General features: G+C 44.4%; 1 long non-coding RNA gene across 3 annotated transcripts in view; it reads right to left on the bottom strand.

Annotated features, from left to right (window-relative positions):
* Positions 1-906: 906 nt before the first annotated feature.
* LOC126035516 (uncharacterized) overlaps positions 907-27,114 on the bottom strand; it is a 119,417-nt gene continuing 93,209 nt past the window's right edge. The window contains exons 2-3 of one of the 3 annotated variants that reach the window (XR_007504957.1): positions 4,279-4,421; positions 907-2,457 (exon numbers count right to left, since the gene is read on the bottom strand). This is a non-coding gene — a long non-coding RNA (uncharacterized LOC126035516). The remainder of the gene's footprint in view (positions 2,458-4,278; positions 4,422-27,114) is intronic. The other 2 variants (XR_007504959.1, XR_007504958.1) reach the window with 2 other exon arrangements.

The following is a 27,114-nucleotide window of genomic DNA, read 5'->3' as shown; positions in this document are numbered from 1 at the left end:
ACAACAGATGGAGCCCCAAAGTCATGGACTAAATAAAATTGATGGACACATTAGAGGGATGGCCCATAGGCTAAGGGAATGCTATTTGTGTGTGTGTGTGGGGGGTCCATATACATATATATATGTATATAAGACAAGGAAAGTGGTTGTGATTAATTGGAAAATGTAGGATCTGGGCATGATGTAGATGGTATAGTGTTGGAGCGGCGGAGGAATGCACATAAGTCGACCCAATATGAGTGATAGAAGTGATTCAACTTTATTTGCGCAGCTAGCTCATATTTATACAGTTTGCGATAATTATGCCTACTAGTCCTAATATGATTGGTACATTGCTAATGTTTATTCATTACTAAAACACACCCACTTGTGGTTGGCAGCTACGCGTGTTCAGTAACTTTCTCATGAGAACTTCTTCAAAAGTTACTTGTGAAGTTATGCCAAGGTCACACCGTCCCTGTCTTTCTCCTGATAACAGGGAGACCAGCTGTTGTTTTTCTCCCAATATCAGTAAAGCCAGCTATTTTCAGCCAAGGCCTAATCTTGCTGCTCAAACTGACATTCTTTCACACAGAACTCTGCTCGCACAACTTTTCCACAGGCCCATGTCCTTTTTCAGCAAGCCACTTCCCAACAATTCCCCCTTTTTCTTTTTGTGCGAGTAGAGCTTGGTGTGTCAGCTTTGAGACTCCTCTCATCATCTACCCGTACGCAATTCTAACTATTACATAGATTAATATCAATATACCCAACCATCGTAAGGCTTCCTTAATCAATGACATTAGCCGTGGTGTTATCCCACCAAATATTGACTCTAACACCCCATCAAACCAACTAGTTTCTTGCTGGATCTTTGTGTATGTTTCTTCAGCCAATTTATCTGTTTGTGAATAGATTGAGGTAAAGTTTTAACACCTGCTGTATTGCCCTTTGCAAAGATCTATGAACACAATTAATTAAACACAGTAAAAACAACATTATACCTAATAAAATACATAAGCACACAAAAAGAGGTTTGATTAATAGCTTTAGCTAGTGACACCCAAACATTCTTACTGTCCCATGGCGTTAACCGATGTGGATCAATCACCGGTGTCACTGTCATGCTGCTTACTACAGTCAGTGTGTTCCATATCAATCTCAGCATAAGGTTTCAAATTTATGGGTAAATCAGGAACGTATCTGCCAGACATGGAGGATGTGATTTTTTGTCCAATTGCTGTCAAGGCTTGCTGTCCCGGTGCACTTAGTTGTCTTGTAGAAGTTAAGCTATCGCTGCCCCTCAATAAATCCAGCAGCGGCTGTAAGTCTGTATTTGTAATACCACAACAAGGTCGAATCCACTGTAGGTCTCTGTTTAAATCTTTCTCCCTCTTTTTGTTTTTGAGCAATCCAGGCTTACTTAATAACTTGGGATGCCATTTTCCTTAATAAGCTGAACAAGGTAAAACTATTACAATAGCTACAATCACAGTAACTACAATAATGCCCATAATTCTTTGAGCCAACCTGTTACCCCTAATGACCCAGACCATGAGGACTATGAGGAAAATGAACCATCCATACATTCTTGTGCCATCTTGCTCCACGAACTCAGCCCAGCAATCGGTAGGTGCCAGCTTTCCGTGGGCGTCCCCACAGAGGCAACGACGGCCTCACTGTACACCAGCCCGATGCTCTTCGGAAAATCCCGGTATTTATACATTTGCAGAGGAACGGGTTTTAGCACACGTGGCCAGCGGGTGCCAAAAGTCCGCCTCGGTTGCAATCTATGACGCATGCGCTCGCTGGCCAGGCGCGCTGCACGAGTCATAGCCATCTTGTCTATTGGTTCGTGGGCTTTACGATACAGTTGCGATGCGCAGAGAATCTTGACCTGTTATGTTAGCCAAGGTGACCTATACATTAGTTTTTGGCTGAGGTGGTATTCATATTGCCACATCATCTATGATGCTCCAGATGATGATGGTCGTGCAAATCGAACAGGAGTCCGTCGTGGGCCTGTATCTGTGGAAACACAATCAAACTCGTTCCCAGGTTATTAATGGAAATAGACCTTACCCCTAATTTTGGCTTTAACTAACTTTTACATTTACCCCACACTGTCTTCCCGTAATCACACTATGTTTAATCAAATTATGCTTTACACACTTTTTACCTAAAGCAAGTTCTATATACAATAAGGCACGCTGTTCTAAAAACCTCTCTGAAGGACTCAGTGTCCGCTAGTAATACTCTATTAGTTAGAATCTGTCGGATCAGTGGCTTCAGCACCCGCCGGTGCCGTGCCAGTCGCCATTGGGACAATTCCGGGTCCAGCATCAATGCGAAGCCATGGCTTGACCCACTTAGCTGGGATCTCCCAGTAAGTTTTACTTCTGCTGATCCGCACCATTTCCCGGATTCTGGGTCCTTATACATTACCATGATTCCTGTACTTTGTTGCATCCTTTCTGCCTGTAAAAGAACATGATGCACTACCATTGGTGGGTCTTTGTGATCACCTGTCAATCTAAGATAATTTAGCACAAATAAGTCTTTGGCCAATCGTTCCTCTGGGAGTAAGCCCTGGGTTCCCCCTTTTTGTTTTTGCAGCATGTTCTTTTAGGGTTTGGTTGGCCCTTTCGATAATAGCCTGTCCTGTGGGAAGATGTGGAATACCGGTACCATGATGAATTCCCCACAAATTACAAAATCGAGCAAATCGTGTACAACCGTAGGCTGGGCCGTTGTCCGTCTTAATTTCTTTAGGCACACCCAGTACTGCAAAAGAAGCGTGAAGATGTCATTCAGTATGTAAGGCCTTTTCTCCAGTTCGTGCCGTGGCCCACATGGCAGCAGGATAGGTATCAATACACACGTGCACAGAACGCTTTGCACCAAACCACGTGACATGGGTGACATCCATTTGCCACAACTGCAATGGCAAAAGACCTCATCGGTTAACCCCACGGCCCAAGCCCAGCCCTTCCTTTTGACAATCAGGGCATGCTTTAACGATACCTTGGGCATCAGTAAGTGGTAAGTCAAATTGCTTTGCTAACATCCTAGCGGGTTGGTGCAAGAACGCATATGATTGCAGTGCTTTGTTGAAAACGATTCCCTGGAGGAGGCTCCCGTGGCGCTGCAACCAATTGGTCAGCTCTGTCATTTCCCGTTTCTCATCTGCACAGTGTTCTCATACCAAGAGTTCTACCAGAGGGGTCATATTGCCATTAGTGATACCACAAAGATTCCGCACCCACTGGATATCTCCCACAAGCTTCTGGACATCATGTAACATTGAAATTTCTCATGTTATTTGAACCTTCTGAGGTTTAACATTGCTAGCATTTATGTGCCACCCCAAATACTTCCAAGGTGCTGCCTCTTGCACCTTTTCAGGAGTGATTATTACTCCGCGATGGCTTAAGATGTCCTGCAATTGAGTTAAAATCTCATCCTGTGGCAAGTTACTGAGGTAACTGCTTTCTTACAGGCTCTGATGCCCAGGCCACATACACCTGACGCATCGTGGGGGAATTGTGCATTCATTGTGGTAACACGACCCAATGGTATCTCTTATAGGGTTCTGCCTTGTTAATCAATGGTACCGAAAAGGCGAACCGTTCAGCGCCATCTGGGTGCAATCTTTTAGATTTATAATTAACAAATCCCATTCTTCTGGAAGCATAACTGGAGATGGCAAACCTGGCTGCAGGGCTCCCATACTGTGCATCACCACATTCACAGCTCTGAGATCATGTAACAGTCTCCGCTTCCCACTTTTCTTGGGAATGGTAAATATTGATGTATTCCATGGACTAGTAGAAGGAACAACTTGTCCCGCTCTCAACTGGTCCTCAACTAACCCTTGTATTTTTAGCAGCCTTTCAGAATTTAGCAGCTACTGATCAATCCAAACAGGTTCATCTGTTTTCCAGTTAATTTTCAGAATCGGCTACCCCTCAGTGACCGCTCCTAAAAAGGATGCGTCACTAACATTGCCTTCATTTGGCTCAATAAATCATGGCCTACGAGGCCAAACAATTCAGTTGGGGTAGTCATGACATACGGACACGTCGTAATGTGTTCACCATCGGGGAACACAAATGTAATCGGTAGCTGACTTACTAAGGTGGCTTGTGTGCCCCCTATCCCTGCAATACCAAAATTTGGATTGATCGATGGCCATGATGGAGGCCAAATGCATTGTGAAATAATCATAACATCAGCACCTGTATTGATTGTCATCGGTTTCTTGACAACAACTCCATCGGGCCCTTCCAATTGCACTACCTTTTCTGGTTTACCTCTTGTTGTGTCCATGGCAAAGTATACCTGCGGTTTCCCTGTGGAGCCGAATCCACCATCTCCACGTTGTACTTCACCTGGGTTCGGAACACACGACCTGAATGGAACTAATTGTGCTATTCTGGTACCTTTAGGAATAGAAACAGGAGGGATTACAACATGAATTATAATTTTCACAGTCCCACAATAATCTGCATCAATAAGCCCTGGGAGCACCAGAATTCCTTCTAGAGCTGTTGAAGATTGCCCCATTAAAAATGCACTAAGTCCAAACCCCAATGGTCCCTTTATGTTGACTGCGGTTTCCACATCCACTCTGGAGCTTCCTGCGGTGGCGGATCTGGTGGTTGCGAGGCTGCCTGAGGGCTGGCAGCTCAAGCCCCTTGCATTCGTGTCGTCGCGCGAGGGGCCTTCGCAGTCGGTGTAAAGTTTCCCTTCTTCCTGTATTCTTGGTGGTATGGTTATCTTTCTTACACTTGTTGCAGCACTTACTGTTAGCAGTAACTGTACATTTGCTCCTAATGTGTCCACGTTTGCCACAGTTAGAACACTTGACCAAGGGTGTCTTACTGGCCTTGTGTTTCTTTGTAGCTCCTTGGAGAGCTGTGGCAGCATAGGCTACTTTCTGTGAGTCCACTGATCGATCCGTGTATTCTATCATATCAACGATGCCTGCATTTTTCGGCAAATTACACAATGCTCTGCGTGTCTTTTCGGTAGCATTTTCAAAAGCGAGTATTTTGAACGTGTTTTCTTTCATGCCCTCGTTCATGTCAGGGTGGTCATAAATTGTATTCTCCTGTTTCACCTGGGTAAAAGCATGGCTGTACATATTGTCTGGTACGGTAAGAAAAGCTTGATACGCCAAGATCTGTGATAGATGATGAACCTCAGTGACACATTGTAACTGAGCGTTCCCTGATGCGAAGGGTCCAGTACCCATCGGCATCTGCGTGGTTACTCCCCATAGGGGATCTGTTTGTTGTCGTGATGTTGCTTGTTCCCTATCACAGAGCTTCTCCCACTGCTAGAAAAACACTAACATTTGGGCGGGTGTCAAAATCAACTGTGCTAGCTGTTTAATATCTTGAGGTATCAGCGTATCAGCAGAAAAAATGAATTGCAGTATTTGGTGAGTTAACGCAGATTTGATTCCGTACTGACTCACAGCATTCCTTAATTTCTCAATGACCTTCCAGTCAAACACCTCCCATTTTTTCTGTCCATTTGATGCAATAACTGGGAATGCTTGGAGCATAGTCCCTTCTATAATGGCATCTTTTATTACACCCCTCCAATGTCTCTGCCTTTCTTCTGCAGCGGCTATTACAAGCGGCTCCGCATCTATCACGGGTGCATTGGTTTCCCCATCTCTTTTTTGCATTTCCTTTAACAATTCTAACATTGTCTCTTTTTGTTCTATTATTAGAGTAGCCAAGTCCTTGTTTGCATTATTTGAATCAGGGTGTATGCTAGGTATAATTTGTTCATGTTCAACGGTGGTATCTGAGGGCTGGTTTTTCGTAGGCAGATTTTTACTCACTCCCTGATTCTGTAGGGTTTCCTTTAATCGTACGGTTAGGGAGGCTTGGGAACTGTCGGATGGCTGATTAATATCGGCAGTCCCAGGGAGTGGAGCAGAAGTCAAGGGCACGAGAGTAGGCGAACAAGCTCCAAAAAGTCTCTCTCGCTGCATTATGTTTTTCTCCCCGCTTTTCCCTTTCGCTTGCGGTTGGAGAAAGACAGCAGCAAAAGCAGATGCAGACGCTTTACGATCTGCTTTCATTTCTTACAGAGTTGTCTTAATCAATTTCCATAAAGTTACAAGACCTTTAACTTCTTTAGACCCGTCACTAATTTCATCCCATAGGGAGGTTCCGATAGCATTCCAGGTACTAAGCTCAAAAGCTGTACCCACACTAATTGAAAGGTTTCTGTCCTTGCTTCATTAGTTTTTTAGCTGATTTATCATCATCAGTTACCATATCCCATAATACGTCTCCTAATCTACACCATTCACTCTCCTTAAATAATAAATCCGGATTCTTAAAGCATCCCTTAACACGACCTAAAGCAACTAATCCCGAAACTTGCTTAACGCAATTTACCCCCCGCTTTTCTAAAAAGCACTGTAATAATTTTAGGGCTACCTCTTTATCCATTGCCGGCCGGCTTCTTGATACTCCTGGGTGCTACCTTGATTAAGGCACCTCGGTTAAAAAGTCTTTGCAGCCTTTTTCCAGTAGCCCTCACTGACGGCGAACCCCTTTTGGACGGTCCAGGCACGAGAGTTAACACACCAACCAAGACGATCAGCGTTCGGTTAATCTTTTGCCCCCCGGTCGCTGCTACCAGTGCTTCTCAGTGTCCGTCGCTCCAATTCCCCTTTCTTCGGTCCCTGTTCGGGCGCCATTTGTTGGAGCGGCGGAGGAATGCACATAAGTCGACCCAATATGAGTGATAGAAGTGATTCAACTTTATTTGCACGGATAGCTCATATTTATACAGTTTGCGATAATTATGCCTACTAGTCCTAATATGATTGGTACATTGCTAATGTTTATTCATTACTAAAACACACCCACTTGTGGTTGGCAGCTACGCGTGTTCAGTAACTTTCTCATGAGAACTTCTTCAAAAGTTACTTGTGAAGTTATGCCAAGGTCACACCGTCCCTGTCTTTCTCCTGATAACAGCGAGACCAGCTGTTGTTTTTCTCCCAATATCAGTAAAGCCAGCTATTTTCAGCCAAGGCCTAGTCTTGTTGCTCAAACTGACATTCTTTCACACAGAACTCTGCTCGCACAACTTTTCCACAGGCCCATGTCCTTTTTCAGCAAGCCACTTCCCAACAGTATAGAATAAGGGGTGGATAATGTCCTGGGTTCAGCTGGGATAGAGTTAATTTTCACAGGAACCTGGGAGGGGGCACAGCCAGAACAGCTGACCTGAACTAGCCAAGGAGCTATTCCATACCATGTGACATCATGCTCAATATATAAACGGGGAGCAGGCTGGGGAGTGTGCTCTCGGCTTTTGGTGGGGGAAGTGGTGGAGCGTCAGGTTCCGGGTGGTGAGCAGTTGCACTGTGCATCACTCGTTTTGTATATTCTTTTATTAATACCGTTGTTGTAACTCCTCTTTTTCTGTTGTCCCAGTAAATTGTCCTTATCTCAACCCTCGAGGTTCCGTTTTTTTTTTTTCTTTTCTCCTTTCTGATTCTCCTCCCCATCCCGCTGGAGGGGGGCGGGGAGGATTGAGGGAGCGGCTGCGTGGTCCTTTGTTACCGGCTGGGCTGAAACCACGACACTTCCCCACCTCTCTGCTTTGTCCTTCAGCATCAGGAATCAAAGCAGGTCATTCATAGTCTGTTCTCTGCCAGCAGCCTTAAACAAAATCTGGTAGGTGTCTGCATATCAGACACTTCAGTAGGGTAAAAAACATTGCCCTGACCCTGATAACAGAGTAATGAAAAACTGTATATTTACAGTTTATTACCTACTCCATGGTAACAGCTTGTGTGCACACTTTTAAGTGAGTTAATTCAAGGTAGATTACACCTCATTTTATGCACACACAGATGCAGTTCCACCACAGATGTTGACTGTTATAAATTAACATCCTAACTTACTGTGGTGGGTTGACCCTGGCCAGCAGCCAAGCAAATACACAGCTGCTTGCTGATTCCCCCTGCCAACCCAGCAGTGGGATGGGGGAGAGAACAGGAAGAGCGAAAGGGAGGAAATTCGTGAGATAAAGACAGTTTAATAAGTGAAGGAAAGAGGAAAAACCCAAGTGATGTAAAGGCAATCACTCACCACCTCCCACAAGCAGTCTGATGCCCAGCCAGTCTCCAAGCAATGGTTACCTTGGAAGACAAACACATACACACCCACCAGTTTTTTTATTGCTGAGCATGAAGTCATATGGCATGGAATATCCCTTTGGCCAATTCAGATCAGCTGTCCTGTCTGTGTTGCCTCCCAATTTTTTGCCGACCCCCAGCCTACTCACTGTAGTGGTGGGGCAGAGTGGGAAAAAGAAGTGGCCTTGACATTGTGCAAGCACTGTTCAGGAATAGTCAAAACATTGGTGTGTTATCAACACTGTTTTAGTTGCAAATCCAAAGCACGGCATCATACAGGCTGCTATGAAGAAAATTAACTCCACCCAGCCAGACCCAGTACACTTAACCCTAAAGTGACTTGTTCATGTGTCCATATCCTAAGGCAATCAGGCTTAACAAAGTGTCAATAGTGGAAATGAGAATGTTACTGTCCTGAAACAGAGATGAACAACTTTCCATCTAATCAAAATAAAAACTAAGTTTGTAGAGTGAAAATCTGCTATAAAAATAAATTGATGGACATAAGGTGGGTTAATTCTAATTTCTCAGTTTGAGAAACCCAAGTCATGTGTACCAACAAATTTAATTGAAAGAATATGTCTCCATGGCAAGTTTTTTCCAGCAGATGAAATGACCACACATTGTTTGAAACTAATTAATTTGCAATTTCTTCTTAGTTCAAAACAAACATAAGTGTATCATTTAGGGATGAGATCTCCTGTTCTCTTCAGTTCTTTAATCTGTCTCAGTAGTAGCTAGAATCAGATGTTTCAAATAAAAGTTCAAGGAGTCCTCCATAAATATGTATAGTAATGCGCTGATCTGTCTTTTTCTCACTTGTTTATTTTCAGATTGAGTGATGATCTGGAACCTGAGGTTTTATATCTCATTCTGTACATATTTGTTTTAGTTTAACTATTACAATATTGAATATTCTTGTTACTCATAGAAAAGGGAGTTTTTCTTTGTACCTTGGGAAGTTCTTTACCTCAATTACCTATTGTAGCAATGAGTTCTCTCATCTAATATCATGTAGCAGTAGCAAAGATTTGTCTCAGAGAACCCCTTAGTGCAAACAAAATATGTATAGGTGTTTCATCAGAAGTACGGAATTAAATAGGAAGGCTGAATTAGGGTAAATGCAAATTACTGTTTGATGAGTGAATGTTAAAGGTACACAGCTCTGGGTGCCATGTGAAATCTTGATCTTACTGAAGTCAATGGGAATTTTTCTAACTGGTATTTCAGCATCTGGATTTCATGTAATTTATTGTTCAGAAAGAAAAGAGGTAATGTTAGTATATGTGCATGTGTGTGTCCAATCAAAGTGTTATCTTTATAAAATAGTGTATTGGTTTGGGCTGAGATACAGTTAACTTTCTTCATAGTAGCTTGTATGGTGATATGCTCTGGATTTGTGACCAAAACAGTGTTGATAATACACCAATGTTTTAGCTATTGCTGAACAGTGCTTACAGTGTAAAGGCCTTTTCTGTTTCTCAGACTGCCCCCACAGTGTCGTGTTCCAAAGTTGGAGCGACTCAGGTTGGTGGATTTCCTTTGTCAGAATTAAGGTGAAATGACACCAAGGGAGTTCAAACAACAATCAACATTTATTCTACCAAGCTAACCTTGCCCAAGTACAAGTGAACTTATCAGTATGAACCTTGCAACATGTCATTAAGCCACTGTTTGAAAAGAGAAGGGAGGTGTAGAAAAAGAAATGGAAAAAGGAACATGAAACTGTGTCAGAAGGAGAGCCCTCCCATTGAGTCACAAGGTTCAGGGCAGACCCCCTTGCTTTCTGGACTCCTTCTCAAAGAGGAGCCCAGGGGTGGCTAGATCCACTCATTGTCTCAGACTTGGTCAACACTTTATGTTTAAAAGGATGAGGTGTAGGGACTGTGAAAAAAGAGAGAAGGTAAAGAGGGAGAGAAAGAGAGAGAGAAAGAAAGAGAGAAAGAAAGAAAGAGAGAGAGAGAAGAAAAGGGTTTCACCAGTCCTGGGTCCAGTGTTGGTCCAGCCAGCACAGAGATGCAGTTCCGGAGGGCGCTCACTGAGAACTCTTTCTCCCTTCTTTTATAGTGTTTTAGTCAATGGTCTTGACATGTGCAGTTCCCATTCCTGTGGTTCTCTGGAATCGGTTGGTGAGCCTTGGGGGTTTCATTGCGGAGTTGCCTCTCTTTTTCTGCTGACATGACTGCTTAAGATAGAAGCACAGTCCCATCCTCTGTGGGGCCCCCTCCTCCAGGCTCATACGCTGTGCTCCTTCTCCTGGCCACTTAAGGAATGGCGGCTTTGGAGAAGCCTGGTCCCACCCTCCATGGGGCCCTCTCCTCCGGCCACATTGTCCTGTTCACAAAACTCCAGTTTTTTTACAGAGGCCATTTTCTCCACCAAAGTTCTTTAACGAATGTTTGAGACATTGACTATAATTCGTCAGACCATCACACACAGCAAGTAGGCTGGGGGTGCACAAGAAGTTGGGAGGGGACACAGATGGGACAGCTGACCCCAACTGACCAAAGGGATATTCCATATCATATGACATCATGCTCAGCAATAAAAGCTGGGGGAAAGAAGGAGGAAGGGAGGACAGTTGGAGTTATGGCATGACTGACATTGTTGCAAAGCCACTGTCTATAATCTTTGAAAGGTTGTGGAGATCAGGGGATATCCATGATGACTGGAAGAAGGCAAATGTCACACTCATCTACAAGAAGGGCCCAAAAGAAGACCCTTCTTTTGTGTGCTTCCTCCTACAGGCCCACTAGTCAGGCTAAGAAGTCAGGCCCATTAGTCTTACTTCAGTCCCTGGGAACATAATGGAACGAGTCCTCCTAGAAACTATCACAAACCAAATGAAGCAGGGGACTGGGAAAAGCCAACACAGATTTATCAAAGGCTAATCATGCCTAACTAACTTGATCACCTTTACAACAAAACATTTTTTGTTGACATGGGGAGAGCTGTGGATGCTGTTTACCTGGACTTCAGCAAAGCATGCGACACTGTTTCCCACAGCCGCCTCCTAGATAAACTGGCAAGATACAGATTGGATGAGTGGTCTGCAAGATGGATAGGAAATTGGCTAACAGGCCACACTCAGAGGGTGGTGATCAATGGATCAATGTTTTTTTTCTCAGGCTGGTAGCCTGTCACAAGTGGGGTCCCCCAAGGGTTGATACTGGGCCCCACGCTGTTCAACATCTTCATAAATGATCTGGACGATGGGATTGAAAGCACCCTTCCAAGTTTGCTGATGACACCAAAGTGGGTGGTAAGGTAGACATATCAGAAGGGAGAGCCATCTTACAGAGAGACCTGGACAGGCTGGAAGAGTGAGCTAGCAAGAACAGTATGAATTTTAACAAAGACAAGTACAAGGTCCTGCACCTGGGACAGAATAACCAAAGAGCCCAGTACAGGCTAGGATCTGTGTGGCTAGGGAGCAGCTTTCCTGAAAGGGACCTGGGGGGTCTTGGTGGACAACAAGCTGAGCATGAGTCAGCAGTGCTCTGCTGCAGCAACAAAGGGAAATCAGATCCTGGACTGCATCTGCAGGGGCATTACTAGCAGAGATAGAGATGTGATCATCCCACTCTACTCAGCGCTTGTCAGGCCTCACCTGGAATAGTGTGTCCAGTTCAATACTTTCAATACTTAAAGGGGGTTTATGAGAAAGATGGGGACAGACTTTTTAGTAGGGCCTGTAGCAATAGGACAAGGGGTAATGGTTTTAAACTAAAAGAGGATAGATTCAGACTAGATATAAGGAAGAAATTTTTTACAATGAGGGTGGTGAGACACTGGAACAGGTTGCCCAGAGAGGTGGTAGATGCCCCAGCCCTGGAAACATTCCAGGTCAGGTTGGACAGGACTCTGAGCAACCTGATCTAGTTGAAGATGTCCCTGCTCATTGCAGGGGGGGTTGGACTAGATGACCTTTAAAGGTTCCTTCCAACCCAAACCATTCTATGATTCTATGATTCTGGTCCCCACAATTCAAAAAAAGATGCAGACAGACCAGAGAGGGTCCAAAGGAGGGCCATGAAGATGATCAAAGTGCTGGAGAATCTGCCCTATGAGAAAAGACTGAAGGAGGTGGGTCTTTTCTCCCTTGGAGAAGAAAAGGCTCAGGGGAGACCTCATCACAGTATTCCAGTACTTAAAGGGTTGCTACAAAGAGGATGGAGGGTCTCTCTTCACAAGGAGCCACATGGAGAAGACAAGGGGCAATGGGTACAAGTTGTACTGGGAAAGATTTCATCCCAGTATAAGAAATTTTTTTACAGTGAGAACAATTATTCACTGGAGCAACCTCCCCAGAGACCTGGTAGAGTCCCCATCACTGGAGGTTTTCAAGGTGCGATTGGACAGGGTGCTAGATAATCTTATGTAGGCTCCCTTTCCCACAAAATGTTGATCCAGATGATCTTTCAAGGTCCCTTCCAACCTGGGTTGTTCTATGATTTTATGGTTCTATGATTAATAGACATCTCTGTGGCTACAGTGAATGCATAAATATTTTAAAGATACATACATAACAGTCAATGCAACATCTTCACATGATGAAGCTGTGTCACAACACAGTAAAAAGTATCATGACATTAAGTGGTAGCTGATGTGATGATGAAGGATACTGCAGTTAATGGCAACTATAACTATAGATAGCGGGACTGAGCTGAGATGCATAAAATGTGAGCAGAGGGGTAGTCTAGTGTTTAGTTGGAAAAACATTATGACTCAATATTACTATTCACTGGCCAAATGCTGCCCAACTTATTTAAAAATGGATGCTCAGAGATAGATTCTTATGTCCTTATTTAGAAGCCTGGTTTTCAATAGTGCTGAGCAGTTGAGTCAGTGGGAATTACTAGGTATTGAACATTTTTTAAATTCAAATATGTAACTCTGAGTATTTAGAAAATTATGTATTTAGAAAATTATTTTTGAAACGCTTTCAAGGAGGACCAGCCCAGTAGTACATCTAAACAGAAACCATCTTCAGGTCCACCAAATTCAGAGATACTTCACTGACTTACTCAGGTGTAGGATCTGCCCCTTAGTGAAGCAAAGCTTAAGGCAATTGCTCTTCAGACTCATTTCAGCTGGACCTCTGAGCAGGGCAGAGTTTATAATTGAAGTCAAGGCTAGGGGTGAGTGTGAGAAGCAGGCCTTTAGGCCTCACTAGGACAGAAGTTTAGCATATGCTGGGACATGACTGAGGACCCATGTCCTTACAAAGTCTGTGAATGAGAACAAATCCTCCATCATCCTTTAGGGAAAAACCCTGCATCCTCTTCTTCCCACAGTCCTGTTGGGAGTGGCAGGAGTGAAACAAGCTCGCTGACAGAGCATTGGTGGCACCTGTTCAAGGTAGTATGAGTCCTGGCCTACACAGGTGGGGGGAAAGGCGGAATGCAAGCCAGGGAGGGTGGGAGGCTATAGCAACAAGAGCAGGTCTACAGGGTGTGCTGAGAGGATGCCACCTGCAGAGAGCACAGCTGCAAGGGACGGAGCAGCTGCAGTCTGCCACAGGCCAGGTAAGGAGGTCCACACTAGTCTGGGGTCAACTGAGGGGCCACAGGTGGGCAGCTGCCTCCAAAGCCTGGATCCAGGTGCTCCAAACTTTGCAGTGGCATGGATTTGGATTCAGGCAGGAACTCTGTAGCTTGGCCCAGCTCAGTCCAAAAAAACCAGCTAACTTGGCAGCCCTTTCTGGATAACGATCTGCAGAGTGAATCAGCCCTTGCAAACAAATGCAAAAAAAAATTTTTCCTATGTCTGTCAGATTTTTGGAGGAGAGAGGGAGAAAGAAAAAAAAAAGGCACCTTAAAACATATAGACTTAAATTTTTCCTGCATATGTCTCTGTCCTATGACCCCTTCTCCCTCCCTCCCCCACGTCTGGGTGCAAGCTCCAGCCTATGCTATGGAAACGGTGCTATCCAGGATGCCTCTGCCTCTAGGAACAAAATGTGCGTGCTGAAGTGTGGCAGGCTCCTGCTGCAGCCCAGGAAGGAACTAGCAGCACTGCCTGCTCCCACTTTGTCTTGATAGGGCACCTCCATCAGATGAAGTGGGAGGAAGAAACATTAACTCCAGCAGCTGTTTCTTCACCCCAGCTGTCAGTCTGCCTGAGATTACATTTTTTGGAGAGTCCTATTGGGGAACAAAGAGGGAGTTTTTGGGTTTGGGGAAGTTGTGTGCCCGCAGGGCCCAGCACGCTGCCACCTCCTGCCCTGCCACTGATGGCCTCCCCTTAATTCGTGAGCTCCCACCCGGCTCCCTGGCCCGCAGCTCCTCTGCCCTTCCTGGCATGTGCAGACACACACGCACACACACAGCCAGTGCCAACGCTAAGAGCCGTAACTAGACTACAGTAATTCTCCAACATGGGTGGCTTGAAACTGCTCAGGCTGAATAGCATTTGCTGTTCCGTCGCTGTAGCTGCCTCCCGCCGGCTCTGCAAGGAGCTGCTCTTTCCTCCTCCTGGAAGTTGTGCTGACACAGTTTCGCTGCCACAAGTAGTTTGTCAACATCAAACTTGCCCTGTGTGCTATGTGCACACCTCTTGCCAATGGGGGCCAGTAAACAGCTGTCAGCCAGGCCATGGACACATTTGCCTCACCACTCTCCCAGCACAGGAGGCAGTGAGTGTGTGTGGGGTGGTGTGGAGTCCTATGGGGTGTGTGGGGAAGACAACTGGTGAGCATCTCCAGGCCAGAGACAGCCGAGGGGAACAGTGGCTGCAGGGGAATGCAGGGATGCTGGTTTCACCTAGTATGGCGTGCTAGTTATCTTTTTTTTTTTTTTTTTTTTTTTTTTTTAATATGGCAGGATAGTGACAGTGACTTGGCTTTCCATAGTGTTACAGAGATTACTTGGAAACGGTGGCTTGGCAAAGTCAGGGATGGTGTTCACACAGAGACTTCTGCTCTTGTAGTGTCCATCCTTTGAACAAAGAGAGATTAAAAAAAAGTCAGTCCTTGACTCTTGAAAATGAATAAAATTGAGAAATACTGAGTGGAAATTTTATATATAAACACATGCATACACATATCTATGTATGAACAGATATTTTGACACCTTTATTGTCATGCAGTGTGAAAACTTGAGTTAATTCCTTTCCTTATATTGAACCAAGGTTGCTTGAAATTGCTTCTATATCATCTTTAGGGCTTTGAGGTTTCAGGGAAGTGGTGGGTTTTTTTTATTTGCTTCATGCCCTCTGAGTCGTCTGAAGGCTTCTTGAAAGGACAATTAACTCTTTGTATGGCTCACAATGCATGTTATGCACACACAGACATTTGCAGTGCTGTCCTCTTAAAAATAATGGGCCTATTTAGCAAAGCCATAACCTGGACATACATAAGGGTCATGACTAAAGGGAGGAAACAGAACACACAAAACTGTAACACTTAAAACTACTGGCAACTCCTCTTTTTTGCTTCCCATTCACCTCATATTTTATATTTTACAGCATCAGAATACCTGTGACCAGAAAGCATGCAAGCATACCTGTACCAGTGTCCTAATCCATACTGAGAAAACCTAAGAACTGAAAAGCTTTGGCCTGTGAAATGCTGATTATTAGTGCAGCTCATGCTAAGTGCTCAAAGGACACATTTACCTTTTCCCTAGTGAGCAGTCCCAGTTGCTTTGGAAGGGCTCAGTGCTTCACAGGATACGGTCCTGAAAGAATCCCAGTATTCTCTGTGCGGTAACCATGTTAATCTCAGTGTACTAGTGCCTGAAACATGCTTTATATTTTCAGCCTAAACTAAGAATCTGTCTACAGCAGTCTCTTGGTATCTAATAAGGATGCAGCAGTGGTTCATTTCTCCCCAGCATCCCTAATAAGGGAAAAGGAACTAGGAGGAGAAGATGAATATTGAAATGAGAATGCCTATGGGTGTTTGTGCATTGAGGAAGAAGGTGTAAGGAGGAATATTATGAGGACTTCCTGAGGGACATTAGTTCATGAAGGTGAGAGCAAGATGATCAGCTTCACTTGCTGTGCTATAGACAACAAACCATGAACTTTTTGAATGAAATAATATTTATATATTCTATATTCTATACTAGCCATAAAAAAAAAATCTTGAACACATTAAAGAAAGTAGATCAAGGGATATTTATCTTACAGTAGCAAAGAATACTTTCCCCATTCAGTAGAGTGAATAAGAATACTTGTCCCTGACTCCTCAGGTTTATAAAAAGCCTCTTGTGGGTTAACCCCAGTAGGCAGCTACACACCACACAGCAGCTTGCTCAGTCCCCCCACAGTGGGATGGGGAGGAGAACTGGAAGGGCAAAAGCAAGAAAACTCGTGGATTGAGGTAAAGACAGTTTAATAGGTAAAGCAAGAGCTGTGTGTGCAAGCAAAGCAAAACAAAACAAAACAAGGAATTCATTCGCTACTTCCCATCAGCAGGCAGATGTTCAGCCATCTCCAGGAAAGCAGGGCTCCATCATGTGTAACTTACTTGGGAAGACAAACACCATAACTCTGAACATCCCCCCCTTCCTTCTTCTTTCCCACCAGATTTATTGCTGAGCATGATCTCATATGGTATGGAATATCCCTTCGGTCAGTTGAGGACAGTCAGATGTCCTGGCTGTGTCCCCTCCCAACTTCTTGTGCACCCCCAGCCTACTTGCTGTAGGGGCTGCATGAGAAACAGACACAGCCTTGACACTGTGTAAGCACTGTTCAGTAATAGCTAAAACATTGGTGTATCAACAACACTGTTTTGGTCACAATTCAAAAACATAGCACCATACTAGCTACTATGAAGAAATTTAACTCTATCCCAGCCAAAACCAGTACACCTCCTTATCAAAGAGATAAGGTAATCAGAGAGACATTTTAAGTGCCTCTAAACTTAATATGATTAGAACCAATGAATGCATGTTCTTGTTTATTTTAAAATAAAAATTATGATTATACAAATAAACAATCAAAAGATTTTAAAATTGCTGATTGACTCAGGAAAATAATGGATGACTGTATGATTGCACACATTTGAATATAAACAATTTGATACTTTTTGTGATACTTTTATCTTGTTACTTGCATTTTTCTCTGACATTAGTTGCCCAGTCTTTAGAAGGGAGGTATTAGCATATGTGAACATTCAGAGAGCTGTACTCATTTGGATTCAATTACTTGCAAGTTAAATAATAAATTAATTTGAAAATGTCAGTATCATATGCCTTAGTGTAGGGCTAAACTACAGTATCTTCCAAGCAGGGTTCTACTGAGAGGACATCCAAGTACAGGAAGCATGTGGGACTGGGTGGTGAGGATATATTGCTAATTAAATACTTACTTGGAATTTTTATCACATATTAAAGTCACACATTAATTACATGTTGTAATTACATTATTTTTATTCAAAAAGTTTTATTTCAATTTGAATATTTATTTTAAAGCTTATTTTAAAATAACATCACATGTATACAAATTGTGTATGTGTCAGCAACTAAGCACCATGCAGCCACTCACTCCCTCCCCCCCACCCCATCCAGTGGGATGGGGGAGAAAACTGGGATAAAGAAGTAAAACTCCCGGGTTGAGATAAGAACGGTTTAATAGAACAGAAAAGAAGAAACTAATAATGATAATTATAACAACAAAAAAATGACAACAGCAATAATAAAAGGACTAGAATATACAAGTGATGCACAATGCAATTGCTCACCACCCACCAATCGACACCCAGTTAGTCCCCAAGTGGCGATCTCCCCCCTGCCCTCATTCCCCCCAGTTCCTATACTAGATGTGACATCACATGGTATGGAATACCCCGTTGGCCACTTTGGGTCAGGTGTCCTGGCTGTGTCCCCTCCCAACTTCTTGTGCCCCTCCAGCCTTCTTGTTGGCTGGGCATCAGAAGCTGAAAAAACCTTGACTTTATACTTAATATTACCTAGCAACAACTGAAAACATCAGTGTTATCAACATTCTTCACATACTGAACTCAAAAACATAGCACTGTACCAGCTACTACGAAGACAGTTAACTATACCCCAGCTGAAACCAGGACAGTATCCACCCCTTATTTTACACCACTGATGTCATGCTCAGTTCCCATACCTTCAGTTACATCCCGGTCAATCATCATCAACTTTCCTGTCCTTTTGAGATATATAGACAATGATATATATATACACACACGTATACACACACGCAGAGATATCATTCCTTTAGTTTATGGGTCATGTTCATAAAATGTTCGTTGAGTTCATTTAGTTCCCGACTCCGGGCTCCATCTGTCATACCAGTCTTTTTGGACAGGAGGGATGGTGCAAAGTCCTCTCAGTCAGTAGAGCAGGATCGGGCTTCAGTGCAGTGTGATGAGCAGGTGACATTGGGTGCAGCAGGAGGATGGTGCGCACCGTTGGATTGTTGCATGCTGGAGTCAGTTCTGATTCCATCACTACTGCACTTTGCTCAGTTTTATCACAGTTCTTGCTTGATCAAAGTGATTCTTACTGTAGTACTATGGATATAGCATATAACAATTATAGTAATGATAACATACAGTAGCAGGGTTATATAGCAACTAATATACAGTACAATTCTGGCTATTCTCACCTAAATTAAATCACCTTAAGGCACACATCGGACTTCCCCATCTTTTCGCATCACCCACCAAGTGCACCCAGGCCCTTGAGCAAAAGCCATCCCACAAATGGGTTTACCTTTGCCTTAGGCAGGAGTAACCCAGACTGTTTTCCCTAACGTATTTTTCATGTGCACTACAGGGACTTTATCCCCTTCAACAGTATGTAAAAATTCTGATTGGGCAGGGCCACCCCAATTGGCAGATCTTCTGGTGTTGACTAACCAGGTGGCTTTAGCTAAATGTGTACCCCAATGACTGGAAGTCCCATCCCCCATTGCTCTCAGTGTAGTCTTTAACAGTCCATTGTATTGCTCGCTATTCCCAGAGGCTGGTGCATGATAGGGGATATGATACACCCACTCAATGCCATGCTCTCTGGCCCTGGTGTCTATGAGGTAGTTTTGGAAATGAGTCCCGTTGTCTGACTCAATTCTTTCTGGGGTGCCATGTCACCACAAGACCTGCTTCTCAAGGCCCAGGATAGTGTTCCGGGCAGTGGCATGGGGCACAGAATATGTTTCCAGCCATCGGGTGGTTGCTTCCACCATTGTCAGCACATAGCACTTGCCTTGGCGAGTTTGTGGGAGTGTGATATAGTCAATATGCCAGGCTTCCCCATATTTATACTTCAGCCATCACCCTCCATACCACAGGGGCTTTAACCGCTTGGCTTTCTTAATTGCAGCACGTTTCACATTCATGGATAACCTGTGCGATAGTATCCATGGTCAAGTCCACCCCTCGATCATGATCCCATCTATATGTTGCATCTCTTCCCTGATGGCCTGAAATATCATGGGCTCACTGACCCATAAATAGCTCACGCTTATGTTGCCAGTCCAGGTCCACCTGAGCTACTTCAATCTTGGCAGCCTGGTCTACCTGCTGGTTGTTTTCATGTTCTTCAGTGGCCTGACCCTTGGGTACGTGAGCATCTACATGACGTACTTTTACAACCAGATTCTCAGGCCGGGACGCAATATCTTGCCTGAGTGCGGCAGCCCAAATGGGTTTACGTCTGCGCTGCTAGTTGCTCTGCTTCCATTGCTGTAGCCACCCCCACAGGGCATTTGCCACCATCCATGAATCAGTATCGAGATAGAGCACTGGCCACTTCTCTCTTTCAGCAATATCTAATGCTGGCTGGCTGGCTTTCACCTCTGCAAACTGACTCAATTCACCTTCTCCCTCAGTAGTTTCTGCAACTTGTCATGTAGGACTCCATACAGCAGCCTTCCATCCTCCAATGCTTTCTCACAATGCGACAGGATTCGTCAGTAAACAGGGCATATTGCCTCTCATTTTCTGGCAGTTTATTATACAGCGGGGCCTCTTCAGCCTGTATCACCTCCTCCTCTGGTGACATTCCAAAATCTTTGCCTTCTGGCCAGTCCGTGATCACTTCTAAAATTCCTGGGTGACTGGGGTTTCCTATGTGAGCCAGTTGTGTTGTCCTGGTTTCAGCTGGGATAGAGTTAACTGTCTTTGTAGTAGCTGGTATAGTGCTATGTTTTGAGTTCAGTATGAGAAGAATGTTGAGAACACTGATGTTTTCAGTTGTTGCTCAGTAGTGTTTAGAATATAGTCAAGGATTTTTCAGCTTCTCATGCCCAGCCAGCGAGAAAGCTGGAAGGGCACAAGAATTTGGCACAGGACACAGCCAGGGCACCTGACCCAAAGTGGCCAACGGTGTATTCCATAGCATGTGACGTCCCATCTAGTATAGGAACTGGGAAGTGGGGGCGGGGAATCGCCGCTCGGGGACTAGCTGGGTGTTGGTTGGCGGGTGGTGAGCAATTGCCCTGCGCATCACTTATACATTCCAATCCTTTTATTACTACTGTTGTCATTTTATTAGTGTTATCATTATTAGTTTCTTCTTTTCTGTTCTATTAAACCGTTCTTATCTCAACCCGGGAGTTTTACTTCTTTTTCCCGAATTTTTCCCCCCATCCCACTGGGTGGGGGGGAGTGAGTGAGCAGCTGCGTGGTACTTAGTTGCTGGCTGGGGTTAAACGACGACATGTGTGATCAGTGCAGTCCACTTATTCCATGTGGCATCAGTTGCATGATGTGTAGAGTAGACCCTCCCTTTGAGCATCCAGCCCAGCACTGGCAGTCGGGATGCTAAGAGGAGCTCTGTTTCAGTACCAACCACTTCTGAGGCGGCTCGAACTCCTTCATATGCTGCCAATATCTATTTTTCAGTTGGAGTATAGCGAATCTCGGATCCTCTGTATCCCCAACTCCAAAACCCCAGGGGTCTGCCTCGGGTCTCCCCAGGTGCTTTCTGCCAGAGGCTCCAGGTAGGGCCGTTCTCCCCAGCTGCATTATAGAGCACATTTTTAACATCTTGTCCTGTCCAGACTGGTTGAAGTGCTACTGCATGAACAATCTCCCATTTAATTTGTTCAAAGGCTTGTTGTTGTTCAGGGCCCTATTTAAAATCATTCTTCTTCCGGGTCACTTGATAGGGAGGGCTTACAATCAGACTGTAATTTGGAATATGCATTCTCCAAAAGCCCATCCCACCTAAGAAGGCCTGTGTTTCCTTTGTATTGGTCGGTGGACACATAGCTGCTATTTTGTTGATCAGATCCATGGGGATCTGAAAACGTCCATCTTGCCATTTTATTCCCAAAACGTGGATCTCCTGTGCAGGTCCCTTGACCTTACTTTCTTTTATGGCAAAACTGGCCTTCAAAAGGATTTGGATTATTTTCTTCCCTTTCTCAAAGACTTCTTCTGCCATGTTGCCCCATACGATGATGTCATCAATGTATTGCAGGTGTTCCGGAGCTTCCCCTTTTTCCAGTGCAGTCTGGATTAGTCCATGGCAAATGGTAGGGCTGTGTTTCCACCCCTGGGGCGGTCGATTCCAGGTGTACTGGACACCCCTCCAAGTAAACGCAAATTCTGGACGACACTCTGCTGCCAGAGGGATTGAGAAAAATGCATTAGCAATGTCAATGGTGGCATACCACTTGGCTGCCTTTGACTCTAGCTCGTATTGAAGTTCTAACATACCCAGTACGGCAGCACTCAGCGGTAGCGTAACTTCATTCAGGCCACGATAGTCAACTGTTAGTCTCCACTGCCCATTACACTTTTGCACTGGCCATATGGGACTATTAAAGAGTGAGTGAGTTTTGCTGATCACTCCTTGGATCTCCAGTTGGCAAATCAACTTGTGGATGGGAATCAGGGAGTCTCGGTTGGTGCGATATTGCCGCCAGTGCACCGTCGTGGTAGCAATTGGCATTTGTTTTTTTTTAACCTTCAGGAACCCCACAATCGAAGGGTCTTGAGAGAGACCAGGCAGGGTAGACAGCTGTTCAGTGCCCTCCGTCTCCAAGGCAGCTATACCAAAAGCCCATCGATACCCCTTTGTGTCCTTAAAATACACCCTCCTGAGATAGTCTATGCCAAGGATGCATGGAGCCTCTGGACCAGTCACAATGGGGTGTTTCTGCCATTCATTTCCAGTTAGGCTTACTTCAGCTTCCAATACAGTTAACTCTTGAGATCCCCCTGTCACACCAGAAATACAAATGGGTTCTGCCCCTTTATAACTTGATGGCATTAGAGTGCACCGTGCGCCGGTGTCTACTAGAGCCTTATACACCTGTGGGTCTGACGTGCCAGGCCATCGAATCCACACAGTCCAATAGACCCGGTTGTCCCTTTCCTCCACCTGGCTGGAGGCAGGGCCCCTCTAATCCTGGTCAGAGTATCCAGTACTCACTTCTCATAAAATTGATATAAAAGTCCCTTCAAGAGGATCAGAAATAAGATCAGCCTTTCTACTCTGTTTGGAAACTGTATCGGCATTTTTCTTGTTAGAATCCCCTTTTGTGGTGGTTTTTCCTCACAGTTCACATACCCATGCATTTAGGACTGAGGTAGGTTTTCCGTCCCATTTCCTCATGTCCTCTCCATGATCACAAAGGTAAAACCACAGGGCACCTTGCAGTGTGTACCTTCTATATACTGTATCTCTGGAAGAGGAAATCGCATTCCTAATAGCTGAGACATTGGTCCTTACAAGTGGGGAGTAGGACATATCCTCTTTGATTTGCTGCATGTCCTGGGGACAGCTTCTCCACAGCCGAAATGCAGGCTTGTAGGGAGGAGGAGAGATTTTCTTCGTATTGACAGAGTTCACGAGCCACTTCCTCCACTGTTGGTGCCTCTTTGTCTTTCCAGGTCATTATCGCCAGTGAGTTGGCATAGGACAATGGTGCGCTCCGTACAAACTTCCGCCACATGGGTCGTGTGCATTGGACTTCGTCTGGATCTTTGGGTAATTGTGGGTTGTCTGGGACATGATGAATCGTCTCTAACATGGCTAATTCCCTCAGATATTGGATACCTTTTTCCATGGTGGTCCGTTTGCCTGATTGACATATAACATCTTCCTTAAAGGGGTACCTTTCCTTCAGTCTTGACAGGAGTCACCTCCAGAGGCTGAGGGCTTGTGTCCCTTTTCCAATTGCCTTGTCAATGCCACCTTCCCTTGTAAGTGATCCTAGCTGCTTGGCTTCCCTACCTTCTAATTCCAGGCTACTAGCTCCATTGTCCCAGCATCGGAGGAGCCAGGTGATAATATGCTCACCTATACGGAGGCCGATTTTTTTTCACATATCCTGCAGCTCCCTCAAGGATAGGGATTGGGTGATTACCTCTGGTTCTGCCTCTTCCTCCTGTTCCCGTGATGACCCTGGTTCATCTTCATCCTTTGCCAAGCGAACTGATTTTTTTGTATATTTCTCCTTCTGTATGGGGTCAGCTGATACTGCTGTGGGTTGGTCCACTGTATCAGTTGCAGTACTGCTCACCAGTTTTTGGGTAACTGCAGTGTCTGTTGCTGGGGTTTGAGTAGCCGTAGCGAGTGTTGCCGGGGCTGGAGGGACCGCAGTGCCTGTTGCTGAGCTTTGGGTAGCTGCAGTGCTCTTTACTGGGGCTGGAGGGGCTGCAGTGCCTGTCGCCAAGGTTTGGGTAGCCGCAGTGCCTGCCATCTTGTTGTTAGATCCAGAGACCTTCTCTTCTCCTTGAGGGTACTGAGTGGTGTTGAACAGGGCTTGATAGGCATAGGCCAGGCCCCAGCATGTTGCAGTGATTTGTATCTCTCTGGAGTTGCCAGGGCGACAGCATGCCTTTTCCAAATATTTTACTATTTCTTCTGGATCCTGCACTTGTTCAGGGGTGAATTTCCAAAACATTGGAGGTGCCCACTGTTCTAGGCATTTGCCCATACTACCCCACGCACCCTGCCACTCATAATTATCCAGCCTCGGAGCAGATCTCTGGGCGATCTTCTTAAATAGTTGTTTAACCTTAAACGAGAGCTGAACCACATTCAGGAACATGCTAATTCCTAGCAATAGGGTTAGGACCGTGCTGGTCTCAACATCCCAAGGGTATTCAAATTTTTCAAAATTCTCAAACGCCATTGTGACTGGATGAAAGGAGAAGGGAAAAGCGTAGAAAGGGACCCCACCCATAGATTGGCTTTCCAAGGAGGAAAGGTAAATGATGTAATTATTAATAGTTTCCGACAGATGGCTCCCAAAGTATAGAGGTGACAGTGCTGAGTGAAAATACCGGATTAATCCCACAGCTGATGACTTTATCATACCATAAACCAGTGTTATACCATACATCAAAGCGAAAACCTTAATCCAGCTCCCACAGATGATAAGCAGCAGAAGAGGAATTACATACAGCAAGCGAGGTGATACATAACAGAATTTTAAAAATCAGAGTAACAACTCTAAGAACACATAAATCAACATAATGACCAGCGACTATTAGACCATTATAATGAATGCTTGTAACAAATTTTTTTTTTAACAAGCTCTGGTCACGTTTGTTGTTATCTAACCCTTCATGCCCCACGTTGGGCACCAAAATGGACTGTCATGGTTTAACCCCAGCCAGCAACTAAGCACCACGCAGCCCCTCACTCACTCCCCCCCCATCCAGTGGGATGGGGGAGAAAATCGGGAAAAGAAGTAAAACTCGTGGGTTGAGATAAGAATGGTTTAATAGAACAGAAAAGAAGAAACTAATAATGATAATGATAACACTAATAAAATGACAACAGTAGTAATAAAAGGACTAGAATATACAAGTGATTCACAATGCAATTGCTCACCACCCACCGATCGACGCCCAGTTAGTCCCCGAGCTGTGTCCCCTCCCAACTTCTTGTGCCCTCCCAGCTTTCTTGCTGGCTGGGCATGAGAAGCTGAAAAATCCTTGACTTTAGTCTAAACACTCCTTAGCAACAACTGAAAACATCATTGTGTTATCAACATTCTTCTCATACCTAACTCAAAAACATAGCACTGTACCAGCTACTAGGAAGACAATTAACTCTATCCCAGCTGAAACCAGGACAGTATGATTTTATATTATTTTAATGGGACTGCTTGTCTATTTAAGTACATAACCTTGTAAACTATTCTCTAAGTCTGTTGCCTCAAATGACTGCAGTAGGTCTACCATTAAGAAATCTATGGATAATACAATGCTTTAGTATTACAGATAAATAATGACTTTTGTGTCTCTGACTTTTTAAATCTTCTTGGAGAGGCACAAATTATTCAGTTAAACTAGTTATCAAAACTGTTTCTGAATGAATTCCCAAGATGCACATTCATCATAGTGAGAATATATATTGAAACATTTTTGTAACTGAAAATGAATGACTACATGATTTCATATGATTTCATGTTTTCATGTATGCATATATAATATATAATGCCAGTGATTACTAAGATGACCCATTAATTAATCTAAATTTCCTGAGGCATATTCGAAGCTGCCTACAAAAATTTCTTTGAAAATTGCAAGTGAATGTCTGTACTCTACCCACTCACCACAGTTTTGTTTGCAGGGCACATAAATATGAATGCAAAACTTGCTCCTAATATGCACAAATAGGCATCAGTAGTGCCTTCATACAGGACAGTCTGAACTTGTAAACGTTCTAATTGCAGTCATTGGTCATAGCCAGCATGGGTTCATGAGGGGAAAGTCCTGCTAAGCAACTTAATTTCCTTTTATGACAAGGTCACCCATTTAGTGGACCAAGGGAAGCCAGTAGATGTGGTGGTTTGGGATTTTAGTAAAGCTTTTGATACTGTCTCTCACAGTATCCTTCTGGACAAAATGTCCAGCATATAGTTAGACAAGTCCATAATATGTTGGGTGAGCAATTGGCTGATGGGTTGGGCTCAAAGACTTATAAAGGGGTTACATCAGGCTGGCAGCCAGTCACCAGCAGGGTTCCCCAGGGCTCAATTTTAGGGCCAGCAATAAAACCAGGGGAGAAGGTTGGCCGAGGGGCTGCTGCTTGGGGACTGGCTGGGCATCGGTCGGTTGGTGGTGAGTAATTGTTTTCACTTGCATCACTTGTATTTCTTGGGTTTTATCTTTCTCTCTTTGTTATTTTTTTCTTTTCATTACAAATTTTTTTCTCTCAATTATTAAACTGTTCTTATCTCAGCCCATGAGTTTTACCTTCTTCCTTCCGATTCTCTCCCCATCCCACCAAGGGCGGGGAGTGAGCAAGCAGCTGTGTGGTGCTTAGTTGCTGGCTGGGGTTAAACCATGACAGAAGGACATCAAATTATTAGAGTGTGTCCAAAGGAGGGCAACCAAGATGGTGAAAGGTCTCGAAGGCAAGACTTATGAGAAGCGGCTGAGGTCACTTGGCTTCTTCAGCTTGGAGAAGAGAAGGCTGAGGGGTGACCTCATCGGAGTCTACAACTTCCTCAAGGGGGCAGCAGAGGGGGAGGTGCTGATCTCCTCTCTTTGGTGACCAGCAATAGAACACGAGGAAATGGAATGAAGCTGCATCAAGGAAGTTCAGATTGGACATTAGGAAAAGGTTCTTCACTGAGAGGGTGGCTGGTCACTGGAACAGCCTCCCCAGGGAAGTAGTCACAGCACCAAGCCTGTCAGAGTTCAAGGAGGGCCTGGGTGATGGTCTTAGTTATATGATTTAGTTTTAGGTAGTCTTGCGAGGGTCCCTGCCAACTTGAGATATTCTATGATAATTTTCTTGTCATTAGTCACACAGATCTCATGACAATTATTTGTAAATTTAGTCCAACATGAGGTAAACAGTAAAAATAACAGCATGGGGAATAAAATGTAACCTCAGTTTGATAGTTTGCCTCCTGTACTCTTAGTTTGTATATTCAAATTACAGTCTAACCTCACTCTATTGAACTGTGTTTATAAAATATCTCCATTCAGAACAGTCTTAACAGCAAGAACTTTTAAACTGGTCATCAGCTCCAACTGAGAGACAATTCATGCAAGGTTG

The sequence above is a fragment of the Accipiter gentilis genome, chromosome W (assembly GCF_929443795.1).
Source record: "Accipiter gentilis chromosome W, bAccGen1.1, whole genome shotgun sequence".
Taxonomy (NCBI): Eukaryota; Metazoa; Chordata; class Aves; order Accipitriformes; family Accipitridae; genus Astur; species Astur gentilis.
The sequence above is the reverse complement of the archived record's forward strand: the minus strand, read 5'-3'. Positions and strand labels throughout refer to the sequence as shown.